The sequence below is a fragment of the Triturus cristatus genome, chromosome 1_2 (assembly GCF_964204655.1).
Source record: "Triturus cristatus chromosome 1_2, aTriCri1.1, whole genome shotgun sequence".
NCBI lineage: Eukaryota > Metazoa > Chordata > Amphibia > Caudata > Salamandridae > Triturus > Triturus cristatus.
The window spans coordinates 211,812,574-211,825,911 of record NC_140580.1 but is presented as its reverse complement, the minus strand read 5'-3'; the positions used below and the strand labels follow the sequence as shown (position 1 = coordinate 211,825,911).

At 40.3% G+C, this 13,338-nt stretch overlaps 1 long non-coding RNA gene across 1 annotated transcript in view; it reads left to right on the top strand.

Moving 5' to 3' along the window:
* Positions 1-10,159: 10,159 nt before the first annotated feature.
* Positions 10,160-13,338, top strand: part of LOC146867063 (uncharacterized) — a 51,370-nt gene continuing 48,191 nt past the window's right edge. The window contains exons 1-2 of the long non-coding RNA XR_014966060.1: positions 10,160-10,251; positions 10,741-10,803. This is a non-coding gene — a long non-coding RNA (uncharacterized LOC146867063). The remainder of the gene's footprint in view (positions 10,252-10,740; positions 10,804-13,338) is intronic.

Below are 13,338 nucleotides of genomic sequence, written 5' to 3'. Positions count from 1 at the left end.
CCCTTATTTGTTTCACATCAGGATCACAGGCATCATAGCCAATAAGATAGCTCAGTGTACTAATCCATACGTTATAGAGATCTGTTTGTAACCAGAAGGACACTTTTTTTAATCCTTCTAGGTCCACAAAGCATTTTATCTTTCTGAGGTTGATAAAATGAGTACCATTTAATTGGGTAATATTGACTATTAACATTTAAAGGTTAGACAAATGGTGGAGAGCACTATAAAGGTGTAATAGTAATTCTATTTGTAGGATATAGGTCAGAACATATTTGTCAAAAGAAACAAAATGACAATTTTTCTACCGGCCGCAGATATTTCATGTTTTTTTTTAAAGTTAAAAATGTTCCCTGAAGTTTTCATGATTTGAAATATTGGACTGTTCACACATCTACTAAAAATATTATTTAAATCTAGGGTCTGATTTCCAAACATTTTGCACTATTTTTGCATGCCAAAAGTGAAGCAAACCAGCACAATTTTTTTTTGTTATTTACTTTCCAGTTCCAAGTTGCCTAAACGGAATGCAAAGCAGCATGAAGCGCTTCTTTTTGTTGATTAACGTCAAAGGCGTGTTACATGGCCGGTCCCATGGAACCACCCATGCTTTTTGATGCAAATCCTTATCTACAAAAAAATTGAGACAGGGTTTTGGGCAAAAACTTAATGTCACTTGGAAGCAGGCATTAAAAGGAGAAATATTTTAATTTCCCCATTCTTTCCTGAATTTGCATGTGTGCTGCACTGTACAGCACACATAAAAAGTAGGAAATGTCTTAAAAGTCTTGGCACAGTATTTTGTACCGGAAAGGAACCCTTCCAGTACAAAATCTATGCTAGTCTCATGCGCACACTCTTGCACTATGGTTTAAATGTGTGTGCATGGCGCTTGGCAGCAAAATACTATGGTGGTGCTGGGGGGAGAGGAGTAGAGAGCCATATTTCTGTAGATACGGCGCTCTCCTGCTCTCTCCTTCTCACACAGCACAGCGCAGCATTTGTGGCTGCTGCGCTGTGTTTCATGAGAATTTAGCAAATCTGGCCCTTGGTGTTTTCTTTTTTATGTAATGTGAATTGTTGAAGTTGTGATTGTACCCAATGCTATAAAGAATTTCGAATCAGCACAAATCTGAATTGAAATTAGATTATTCTGATATTTAATTGATATCAATTATGGATATATATTTATATTTGGAGTTTTTTTGTGACAGTCTGGTATCTATATCCCATTATGCTACAGTGCATATAATTAAACATCTTTCAGGCACATGCATCACTGTTGGCTTTTGCGATTTCTTAATTGCGATTTTTAAGGAATCGCAATTAAGGAATCGCAAAAACCTTTGCATGTAGAAATTGCTTTAAAAATAGCGATTTCTAAACATTCCTTAATTGCAACTCGCAAATTGCCCGTTTGCGACCGTTTTTTCTTTTGATGCATGTGCCTGTATGTGCCTAAACTGATTCTGTTCATGAAAGTTGTAGTTTTGTGAACCAATTTGTTGTAGTAGTCATGAAAAAAATAAAACTTATAATAACATCAATTTATATAAAGTGAAATCGCAGTGAAATTAAAAAAAGAAGCTCAGGAAATTAATAACCTTCTGAGATAAAACTTATTTATTTTCTTCATGAACTTAATGGAGACATTACCTCTAGGCTTGACAAAATAACTACCACAAAGTTAACTAGACAAAGTGCTGATGCATATGATTTTCATTGATTAAACCAAAAGAACATACTTAAAATGGGAAACAGCGTTTACAACGCTGTCATTACATCGAGTTACATTTACAACACGGTTGTTACAACGACCGCATTGTTAGAACGCGATACCTTTACATCGCAAGTTATTAGATAGACTTGCTGTAGGGCGGCGCTCTAACATAAGGAATAGAATAATTTACTATTCCAACACCTTCCCTACTGTTGCGCACGCTGGAGTTGGAATAGTAAATCATACTATTCCTAAGTCCAGCGTGCCCCCTACAGCAAGTCGATCTATTGACTTGCGATGTAAAGGTATCCTGTTCGAACAACGCGGTTGTTGTAACAACTGCGTTGTAATAGAACATGAAGTAAAAGCAAGCGTTATAACATTTAATATATTCTCTTAAAATTAATTGTGCATCAATGATCATGAGAAAAGGAACATTGTGTCACACATATCTAATGTAGACAGATACAATGGATAACCAGAAGGAGTCACAATCAAAGGGGAATGGATCACTTGCACCTGCAACCGGGGTCCAAATTGTTCTACCCGTTAGTACTTAAAAAACCCTCATTCACGTAAGCAGTTCGTGTGGCGGTTTATCTTGATTCTCCGCCTATATTAGATACTTGACAGCATCATCAAGAAACGGCGTTAAAATTATCGCCGCTTTAGCGGCAGAAAACTGCCGCTAAAGCGGCGATAATGGGCTTGACAATATGCCCTGGAGAATTCCAATAGAAGCCCATGTTCTGGTGTCAACATGGGCTTCTATTGGAATTCTCTGCGGCATATTATCAAGCCCATTATCGCCACTTTAGCTGCAGCTTTCTGCCGCTAAAGCGGCGATAATTTTAACGCCGTTGTTGATAATATGCCCCTACATTTGCTGAAGTGGGGTCCTGAGATCTGGATTTGCCCTTCTTGATTAGGATGCCACCATCTAAACAAGTATGTTACCAAACAGCTTTACAAAATGTTCTAGGGCAATACTGAGAATTGACTCACCTGCTACATCGGCTATTGCCCAAATCTTACAAAACCAAAAGTCTGAAATGTTTCTTTTCCTCACCCTATGTGTACTGACTGCCCCAGCAGAGATATTCAATAACCTTTAGGAAACTTTACTGTGAAATGATATTTTACAGAATCAGCAGATGGATCTAGGACAGCTGACACAGCTCCCCTTGAGGTGGTGACTACGTCACTGTCTGGATGGAGGCTCTGTAGAACTTTCTACATTTTTGGATGCTTCCTAAAAAGAGAACTTTCTTTTGTGCCACATTATCAATGGAAAGTCCGTAACAATAAATACGCATATTTCCTCTTTGTCTGTTTCTTGTAAGTAGGTAGCATTTCACTGTTAACTAAGACTCGTGTTGTCCTCATTGTACTTAAAACTTTGAATGGTCTGCTGTTCATCCATTCCAGAGTAAAAAATATTACTTTTAAATATTTTTATACCGAACCAGCTGAATAGTGCTAGCCTTTTCATGTGCTCCTAGGTTTGAGACGAGCGTCGTGCAGAAATGGTCAGAAGGATCTAACTTGCACTTGCAGATAACTGACTGACCCGTTGCCAGGAACCTTGTTGCTAGTCTTTATTATAAAACGTGTCCCATTTAAGAACACCAGTTTTGGTATGTAGATGTTCAAGAAGAAGCAGGTAGTGGGCAGCTGAACCAGTGCATTAATAAAGTAGCTTCTTTGGCATCGTGCTCCAGAAAAACGCAAACTGAGGTTCTTTCCAAGGTAACAAATATGTATAAGGCGAAACACTGTGAGAGAAACAAGAAGGAATGAGCACAAAGGGTCACAATCAAGCAACCAAGAAATAATTGAGATCACAAACAGCCTCATGCATCAACCCAAAATCCAGTCGGTAAAATACCGATTCGCTAATAGCTCCCGGTATTAAGTTAAAAATACCCAATCCCAATGCATCAACCCAAAAGCAGAAATCGCTATTTAAGGAACCTTAAATAGCGATTCTTTAAATAGGGATTCCTTAAATACCGATTCCTTAAATAGGGATTCCTTAAATACCGATTCCTTAAATAGGGATTGCATTTAAGGAATCCCAAAGTGAGATTCCTTAAATGCAATGCATCAAAGTTAAAAAATTAGCGATTTCGCTAATAGGGGGAGCAAATTACCATGAAGATGAACTGCATGGTAATTTGCAAAAACTTTGAAAAATGCACTTTTGTGCATTTTTCAAAGTTTCATGTTGCGCACACACATGCCCTTAGAGCATGTGTGTGTGCAACATATGTGCACATATCATTTTCAGGGGTGCTATAGGGTGTCATTTTGACACCCTTGCACCCTTGAAATTGCATGAGCAATTAGCGAGAACCTACTGGTACTCGCTATTTGCTCATGCAATCTCCGATTCATTCCTATGGGCCTGGAGGCCCATAGGAATGATTGGGACGGCATTCCTTAATTGCTACTCACTATTTGCTAGTAGCAATTAAGGAAAGTTAAGGAATCGCTATTTGAATAGCGATTCCTACATGCATAGCCTTTTGCTATTCCTTATTAGCGAATCCTTATTTTTCGCTAATAAGGAATCGCAAATGGCATTGTTGATGCATGTGCCCCAAAGAGCCTTTCCCCCTTTACACTAAAAAGACATTGGGGCATATTTACAAGGGTTTTATCTCCGCTTTTTTGGACTACAAAGCCAAAAAAGCGGAGATAAAACCAGCGCCCTATTTACAAGAGGGTACTAACATGCATAATCGCATGTTAGCACCCTTTTTCTCCAATGAGATGCAAAGTGGGCGTTACTGGGCGTACCCAAGATGGACTACCTTGCAAATATTGCTGATGTTTACATCGCGATATTTACAAGGCAGCCCACATGATTTTAGCACACATTAGATTTTGGCGAAAACGGCCGTTTTCGCCAAAACCTAACGTCTGCTAAAATCCTGACTTAGCCATCCCTAACATAGGGGGTGGATTATGCTGATACGAGCCTGTGGGTCGTATCAGCAAGGTTATCGCCCTTTTGCAGGGAACATCGCTGGAAAACCAGCGATGTTCCCTGTAAAAGGGCGATAACCTCGCTATCTTTGGAATTTTTATCACCCTGGAGTAGCGCGTTGTTAATAACGTGCTACCAGGGCGATAAATACCAGAGATAGCCTGCGATAATATAATTATCGCTAAATTATCGCTGGCCGTTGTTAATATGCCCCATTGATGTGTGTGTGTTTGTGCAAGTGTGTGCAGATGTATGTGTGTGCATGTGCATTTGGGAGTGTGCGCATGTGCACACGTGTACATTCGCGTGTATGTGTGTGTGTGGACATCGTGCGTGAGTGGCTGAATGTTCAGACAATATTGTGTATGTGTTTGCACACATTTGTATGCACATGTTCGTCTGTGCATCACGTACGTGTGTGTGTGAGCACGTTTGAGACAAGGAACAGAACATATTAATAGTGTGGGAATTAATTTCATTCCTCAACACACAGAATAGGTTGCCAAATCAACACAACAGGTTTAAAAAAAGGAAACTGCCCTTGACATAAACCCCCCTGTCTTGTTCCTAACAGGGTGCTGTACCCCAATTAATAATTTGCTGACTGAACCACTTAACACAAAATCCTTTTTCCAGGCTTGGTCTACGTTGATCTCTTCAAACTCCGGCATTGCAAGTTTTCAAAACAACTGTTTCGTCGGAAGCAGCATGTGTTTCATTGCTCCTGTTTTAAAGTATGTAGTTACAGGTGACAGTGTGGCATGATCGAGTTACCAGCCACTCTTTGTCCATACCATAGTTCGCAGAGCAGGGTTAGGGTGTATAGTTCACTGAATACTCCGCTTCGATTTCACAACGGATTTTACACACTAATATACCAAAAGGAGTTTGACTTCTCTTTGTGTTGCAAATTATCGTTTTTTCACAAGCATAGCTCTCTTTCATTGAAAGGCAGCACCTCTTTAATCTGTTAATAAGTTTTGCTTGAATGAACTGAAGTACAAACAGGAAATAATGAAAACACCTCAAGGGGCGAATGCCCTGTGCTATTTCTACTCTTCTTTTTACGGTTCGGCCTCATTCACCCCTTGTAGCAGTGGCAGCCAAGTCTTTGCCCCATTAAGTTGTCTTTTACCCTGGTCTCTTTCTTAAACTCTATGGTGTGTCTTCCTAGTGCCTTCAAAGCAAGTCGAGTAATTAATACTTTAGAAAGGTTTCTTGCATGCTGATGGTGAACATCCTTCCAAAATCTACTACTTGATAGACAGATTGTCAACAACTGTGTGTATACATTCCTCCAACAGACAAACATGCAATCGTACTCCACCGAGAAACTGGAGACTTTAAAAGCATCTAATTCCTGAAAAGTTCAAACTTAACGGAAAACTTGAATTTAATGTTATGCCGGTTAAGAAGGTTCACATTTTATATGTTGAAATTCTATGTTTTTTTCTATGTTTATTTTTATTTGTCAAGGAAAATATTTTAACTGATGAAATGTAATTAGTGTAATTGATGTTTCATGAGTTTGGCAACAATTCACAATTAACTTTAAAAAAATGGCAAAAATAAAAATCATAATTTTCGAAGGCCCCTCTTACAAGAGGGCAGGATAATTCTGCCCCAGAGCAACCCCCTGATTGTGCAGGAGTAGGAATTATGAGTTGTGCAGAGTTTACAAAACCCAGTAGTTACTAGGTGTGATAAAGACCATACCTCTGGAATACATTTCACAAAGTCAAACCTGCTGAAATTTAACAGCGGAGCGGACTTGTAAATACAGGGACATGCGGATTTTGGTGCAAAAAACACAAATATCTGCACATTATCTGAAAGAGGAAAACTCAGATTTAGAGGTAATTATGATACGCAATATATAAACAATCTTCAAACCCTCTGTGAAACTTATAATCAGGGACAATGGCAGGAGGTATGGCTCAAATTATTCTACATCGGCCAGTGAAGATGGGTCGACGGATTCCGACACAGCTTTGTTTGAGGATTCTAGACCCAGTAACACAAACAAGAGGAACGGAGGACAAAGAGGTGGCCAATATGGCCATGGGCAACAACAATGGTGGCCACCAGGCCCTTTTGGGTATCCACCACAACCGCCATTTCAACCTTCCATGTACCCGTTCCAATCATTTAATAATATGATTCTTCCGCAGCCTTTTTTAGGGTTTGGCCCAAGAAGATCAAGGGGCCGCAGAAGAAACCAACGGGCATCAGTTCACTGGGATGTACCAGTGGCACCCAGAACATTGCGCAGCATGGTCCAACCACCGGTGCAACCAGGGACCAGCAAGGAAACGATCTGATCCTTAATTTAAGTAAGCGTCATCTCAATCCAACGGAAATGTCTGTATTGAAGAAAGGCTTAGGGTTTGTCCCCACTAGTACTGGGGATGCCTTTTTGATTAGACAAGAGCTGGCGGGCTTTTTTCGGAAGATACGTTTACGTTCCTTTTTTTCAAACAAAGACATTATCAATTTACCTGAGGACGCAACGAACACTGGTCTTAGACCACGTTCCTCTTTTAACCCTCCATCACATCTGACACCTGTACAGATCACGACCTTTGAAAAAGCGGTTCTCAAAGATGTGGAAGAATTGTTTCAACATGACACGAGGCATTACCATAATCTTCCCAAACTTGAATCACGCGCACTTCAAGAATTGGCCAAGGATGACACTATCGTGATAAAAGCGGCGGATAAGGGGGGTGCTATTGTGATCCTTGATAGCACTACATACAGAGCAGAGTGTATGCGACAACTTAACAACAGAGATGCCTACAGACTTCTGAAATTGGATCCCACCAAACGTCTAACAAGCGAAATCAAAGGGATGATAGAAGAAGCTAAGGACAACGGTTGGATCACTGATCATGAGGCAGCATTTTTAGTAGCATCCCATCCAGTTGTACCTTACTTTTATGTGCTACCTAAAGTGCATAAAGGACAATCACCGCCTCCAGGGAGACCTATTATCTCTGGTATAGGTTCTTTACTAGAACCCTTATCAACCTTTGTTGATTTTTTCCTGCAACCCTTGGTGTTGGAGATGCCCACGTATCTCCAAGACACTAAACATTTATTGCGTCTCTTGAATGAGATTACTTTTGACCCAGAGCAGGAATTCTTGGTCTCATTCGATGTAGAGGCTCTGTACACATCAATACCACAAGATGAGATGTTAGCGACAGTCGAGATGCTGTTACAATCCAAATCAAGAGATAGCATCACCCCAGTCCAGTTCATAATGATGTGTGCACGAATGGCAATGAAGGAGAATTTCTTTCAATTCGAAAAGGACCTGTTCTTGCAAAATATCTGGAACTTCTATGGGCAGCATTTTTGCGCCGAGCCTGGCGAATTTATATGTACACGCCTTTGAACAGTCCTGTGTTCTCATAGAAGATAATCCCTTCAGAAGCCATATACGCACTTGGAAACGGTACATCGACGATGTGTTCGTCATCTGGAGGGGACCCCCAGACACCATCGTGGCTTTTCCCTCTTGGATGAACATACAAAATCATTATTTGAGATTCACAGTTGAATACTCGAATATCAGCTTACTGTTTTTGGATATCCGGATCTTTCCTGATAATGGAGGGCTTGGCACAGAACTCTATCGCAAACCTACAGCCCGGAGTTCGTTGTTATCTTTCGAGAGCTTTCATCCTAAATCCCTTAGGGAGAACCTTCCCTTCGGTCAATTTTTAAGAATCAGGAGAAATTGCTCAACAATGGACAAGTACAATGAACATGCGAAACTACTGAGTATTCAACTCAAAGAGCGGATTACCCTAACAAAGTTATCCGTATGTCCCAAAAAAGAGCTGCAAATAACAACCCGGAAGCTCTGATTGATTTGCCCAGTCCCAAAGAACCTTCAGGCAGACTAACATGTGTGAACACTTTCAATACTCACTCTAATAAGATCAAGAGTAGTATTTTAAAGCACTGGAAAATTCTCAATATTGGCAATGAGGTTTTAGCTCCCCCACTCTTTGCTTTCAAAAGAAGTGTTAACATCAAAGACCACATTGTACATACCAGACCTAGAATCGTGCACAATGTCAGCGAACAACAGTCATTATGGGGATTACCGCCTGTGGTAGGACATTACCCTTGTGGTTCTTGTGCAGCTTGCCCACAGACTTCACACATGACAGAAGTTGATATTGGTACCACTAAACCATGGGTTTTGAAGAAACACACCAACTGCAATAGGGACAAGGTTATTTATCTTATCACGTGTCCTTGTGCCATGCGATACGTGGGTATGACCACACGCAAGGTTAAAACAAGAATTTTAGAACATAAGAGCACCATTCGGTGCAAGAGGAGAGCAACCAAAATGACAAACCACTTTCTAGATTTGAACCATCAAGCAGATGATCTCCGTTGGACAGTTCTGGAACAACCTCCCATACCCCAACACATCACAGATATTTCTAAATTTTTATTTAGAAAAGAACAGCGGTGGGTGTTTCGTATAAAAAGTGACATATCGGGGTTAAATGAAGACATTCCCTGGTTGTCCCTACAGGGTTAAGTGCCCTTCATTTCAGAGATCTATCTGTATAATTAATGAGCTATTGGCTTATTACATCCATGTTTCTAAACTGGTAACTTGGCCTACTTGAGCAAGAGGGTGGTTAGCATCACAAGATCATATTTTCAACATTAGATCTTTTTGATGATTTAATAACTATGAATGAATGAATGAATGAATGAATGAATGAATGAATGAATGAAATAGGATTTGTAAAGCGCGTTGGCTACCTGTAGGCCTCCCAGCGCTGAGGACAGAAGCAAAGTAACAGAGGCAAGAGAAGACTTAGAACAGCTAGGTTTTCAGGAGCCTGCGAAAGGATAGAAGGTTGGGTTCCTTGCGAAGTTGAAGGGGAAGGGCATTCCATCCTATGGCACCATTGTATGAAAAAGAACGGCCACCACATCTGGTCTTTTTTATTCTGGGTTTGAGAGCAAGAAAGGATTCAGATGACCGGAGATCTCAATAAACTAAGTCCATTTGTCTCCTACTGCTTCACTAAGCATGCCAATATTAATTAATAACAATTTTCGATAGCATTGTACATCATGCTATTTTTTGGTATGTGTTATTATTATCTTTATTTCTTGACATGTGCTTGCGAGTTTGGTATTTTGTTCAAACCCGATACCAATAAAGTTTGCGCTCATGTTTTAAAATCGTCACATGAGTGCTTTAGTTCTTATCCAATGAACATTCGCATATGCAGTTCCTTGCAACACTGCTACATTTCATTGGTTTTCAGTCCTCATATCTATCTGACAACTTAATAGAAACTGCAGTTTGTATGCGCAATACTTAAACACTACTCTCCAACGGGGTGCCGTCAGTAAATCAGACAGGCACTTCAGATAGATGCCTATGGGGTCCTGAACATGGAGCTGAAGACACACGGGTACTTAACATCCCTTCACCACTCTGTCGGTACCTCCGGTCGCAACACTTGTACTACGACGGAGTACCGACGGACAGGTGAGTTAAGAAGTGCTAGTGATTTGGTACATTGTGCAAAAAGATTGTTTTGTCTGTGTTTAGCGGTGGGCTCGGTTTGCAAAGATCAGCGATCGGCACTTTTCCCCGCTTTTAAGATGAATATGTATTTTTAAAGTTAAACTTCCCTTTGGGTGTTCGCTTTATTTTTGAGGTGCTTTTTGAATCCTAAGCACTTTTTGTTTTACATTACTTCGATCTTAGGTAAGGACAATGACGAGGTGTTTAACTTACCATTGACTTTCCTTCTTTGACCATAATGCATTGAGGTGAAGTCTTGTTCTGCCCAATCATGACTTTTTGCAAACTACGGTCATTTGGATTGCATTAGTGTCATGTGTGTTAGATTGCATGCCCCCCCCCCCTTTTTTTGATTAGTATTGTTGGTGATTTTTCACATTATTCACACTTCCTTGCACTTATTAACAGCAAAAACGTTTTGAATATTCTACGTTTTGCTCATCTTTTCAGAGCGGGGCTCCCTTTCCTGAGTTGTGACCAGGGTGAGGTGGGCCTACTTGTCCCTCGGTTTGGGTGAGTTATATAATTTTAGCGTCTAATAAGACTTATTAATGACTCACGTTTTTGAGACATTTACAACTATTTCTTCAACCATTATTAGTATTTGGAAGAAGGGATTTGAATGCTTACTTTGTTTCTCTCTGTGTCTTTCTGTTTTACTTTTAGACAAGTTCCAGTGAGATTGCATCCGCAAGAGCATAACTTTTTTGGTTATTTCAAACTTTTTTCAAACCTTATTTATAGTTTACACGTGACAGCAGCAGCTTTGTTTTTGGTCCTGACGAAAGCCATACATACTTTCGAGATGGTCATTGGCTGAAACATGTTGACCTTTTTTCATCAAGCAGTTTTCAATAGTTACTGCTTTGCACTGTTTTTTATCTCTGGCAGGGCTAATGAGCCAATAAAAAATATTTTTCAATAGCACTAGTCAGTTTTAGATCACATTCACTTATCCTTATAAATTATTTTGCGCTGCACCCTCATATCACTCAATTGCTCTTCTTTGGGATTTTAGCATCCTATTCTCCAGAAACTTGAAAAACATCCCTGAGCTCCCACCTCTCAGTGAGGTGGTTGTAGCCCTCAGTGGGACTAGGTTTTCCCACTGAGAGGAGAAAGCCCAAATGATGAAGCATGTCACCTTTTGGTGAGTGAGGACATTCATCCTTAAAAGGGGTGCTTTTCTTAATTAGGCACATTCTTTTCTTAATTAGGCACTGTTACTGTAGACACAGTTTGTTCATAACATTCTTCCCTTCCACGCCTATGTTTTAAGGCTGTTCAGACCTAAGAAGTTATTTGTAATTTGTACTCTGTCAGGGCGACAAAGTGTTTACTCCGTATCTCCAATGAAGTAACCGCATTCCAAATGCAGAGGTGTTCACTGCCCCAGCGATCATCTCTTACATGGGCAGGAATGGTCGTCAAGGAGGTTCCTGTCAATGCATTGAAAGTGTGCCATACGGCTCTGTCAACTGATAGTAGTACTCTGCATTTTCAATTTCTGTTTTTTTTTTCAATAGGAAAATCCCAAAGCATGATTTTCTTTTTGAAAATAAAAAAAGGAATGATCGTCTTGCCATGGGAGTTTTCCCCCATGGTGTGGAGGCCTTCGAAATGTTGTACTTTCACTTACTGCCATGATTTGGACGGCGATAAGGGAAAGTAAAAACCTGCCATTTGTTCTGCCACTCTAACTTGGAAGGGTGGACAAATCGCATATCTTGTGGCGGCCAGACAGATCAAGGTATATGTCAAAGGTGGAAATTGAGTTATCTCTGCGGTTGACATACTGAAGGTCTGCCTGACTCAAAATGCGGTGCTGGGACCCTTAGTATGGCAGAAAGGGTACTCTGTCACCATTGCAAAAGAGATCTGACAGAAAATAATATCAACAAAAATAAGGACAGTTTAGGCAATGCTTACATTGCAGGAGAGCATAAAGGAGCACACTGTGGTCAACATTGTCAAATGGCACAGACAGGTTGAGTAAAATCCTGATGCTTCCACTGTCGAAGGTTAGCTGACGGATAGTGAGAAGACCAGTCAAGGCCTGTAAAGTACCCCTGGGTAGGCTGGAAGCCAGCTCAAGCATTTCCTATGACATGTGTGGAGGCCATTAAGGAATAGCAATGTTCAGTAACATGAGATTCTGGGGTTTTAGTGGCTTTTTTTATTTTATTGCCTATCAACTCTCCCTATCAAGGGCAGGTATTGGTAAAGACTTCATTGTCCTCTTGTCCCAAAGATACGGCCTACTGCTTCCAGGAAAAGCTCTGATTCCAGAATGTATAGGAGGCCTGAGAACTACCAAGGAAGCAATTTGTTAGAGTAAGGAAAAAACTGACAATCATAACAATTTTCCTAGAATCACAGACCACTAGGCATGGTTGAGAAAGATGATTCAGAACAAAATCTAAGAGGAATTACTGGTTAATCAACAACAAATCTAACATGTAAAACAACAGGACAACAAGTGGCCAATGGACGAGCAAAGCCAACTTGAGATGCATCGAGTCCTATATCTCTTCCCCTTATATGTGGTGGAGACACATAATAGCTAAGCAATGAATGGGAAGGAGAGATCCACCATATAGCTTTGGTAAGGACCCAATAGAGAAATATAAGTAAATAAAGAATATGACAATTAAAAATAAAGAAAATAAGTTATTGCAAAATTCAAAAGGATATTTATATATTGCAAAGCGGTGCTCCTTCTGTCTCCCCCCCGCCCATTGGCAGAGGATTGCTGCAGCCAGCAGAGCACACCGGGCATAGTCTCAATAAACCTTTTCAATAAAGCTATCACTCAGAGTCTGTACAACATAATGGTTTATTCCAGTAACGCTTTTCGCTTGTCAAGCAAGCTCGTTCAAACACTGCATTGAGGGCTGTGACTGCGATACATAGTGGATAACAGAAAGAGAATAGGGGACATACAGGGGTTGCACATTACTGTACAAATGGCATCCATCTTGGAATGGTCAAATTGCGGAAGATAGTCAATATTACCTTCATATTCAGAACTTTCTCTTACATACTACG